At 36.6% G+C, this 1,280-nt stretch overlaps 1 non-coding gene across 1 annotated transcript; it reads left to right on the plus strand.

The window, feature by feature from the left end:
• The first annotated feature begins 898 nt into the window (after positions 1–898).
• Positions 899–1,005, plus strand: LOC127217297 (U6 spliceosomal RNA). Its single transcript, XR_007834084.1, has one exon. It is a non-coding gene; the product is annotated as a U6 spliceosomal RNA (small nuclear RNA).
• Positions 1,006–1,280: the final 275 nt, after the last annotated feature.

The following is a 1,280-nucleotide window of genomic DNA, read 5'->3' on the forward strand; positions in this document are numbered from 1 at the left end:
CAAACACACACACACACACACACACACACACACACACACACACACAGAAATAAGCTTAACCAAGGAAACAAAAGATACTATAGAAGAAATCTCAAGACACTGAAGCAAGTAACTGAGAAGACATCAGCAAACTGAAAGACAATATAAAATAACAATATAATGAAATCAACAGATGAAGAGAGATTCCTATAAAACTACCAGGGCTTTTCTTCACAGGTATAGAAGCACTGTCCCAAGATTTATACAGAGACACAAGAGACCAACAACAGTTAAAGCAATCCTGAACTAAAAGAATAATTTGCACAGTATCATGATACCTGATTTCAAATTATAGGAAAGAATCATAGTAAAAACTACAAAATAGTATTGACACAAAAACAAAAACCCAAATCAATGGAATAAAATAGAATACCCAGATATACCTGCACAGATACGACATAGGATTTGTTTTTAATTCAGATGACAACAATCATGATGGTCAAATTGGATAGTTATGTGGAAGAAGGTAAAGTTAGATCTTTACCCTTTTCCCTGTACACACATGAAGTATAAGTGTGCAATGAACTCAGCATAAGGCTGAGAACTCTGAAACTCCTAGAGGAAAACTTGGGGTGCACATTTCAACTTATACACTCATGGTCTTTGTGAGTATGATTCTAGTACCATGGGAAATAACACCATCAGCAAATAGACAGTATTTATGAAACTACAGTTTATCTTCATAGAAAAGGAAAGTGACATGAGTGGAAGGGAATAATAGAGTGAGAGAAAAGCTTTGCTGATTATCCATCAGTAGATTAGTACCTAGAATATATTAAAACCTCAAAAGGAAATGATAAAAAATGAGCCACTTAATTAAAAATTGAGAAATAACACGGAACAAAAAAAAGCTCAAAAGGTGCTCACTTTAGCCACACATATACTAAAATTGAAACAATACAGAGAATATTAATATGGCCCCTGCACAGGGATGAGACACAAATTAGTGAAGCATTCCATAGTTTTATTATTTATTTATTTATTTATTTATTTATTTTTTGCCTCCATCACCGGGCCTCTGCTGGAGCCTGATCGTTGGTCACCATTGCCTAGCCCAAGCCTGAGGAGAGACCTTCTTGAGAGTTTTGATGACCCAGAGTTACAGACATCAAACTTCTGTCCCACCTAAGCCCACCTGGAGAGTAGCAGAGAGAGAGAGAGAGAGAGAGAGAGAGAGAGAGAGAGAGAGAGAGACCACCTGCACCCACTGGAAGAAGCAATGTGAAGACAGTAATACAAGA

The sequence above is a fragment of the Phodopus roborovskii genome, unplaced genomic scaffold (assembly GCF_943737965.1).
Source record: "Phodopus roborovskii unplaced genomic scaffold, PHOROB, whole genome shotgun sequence".
Taxonomy (NCBI): Eukaryota; Metazoa; Chordata; class Mammalia; order Rodentia; family Cricetidae; genus Phodopus; species Phodopus roborovskii.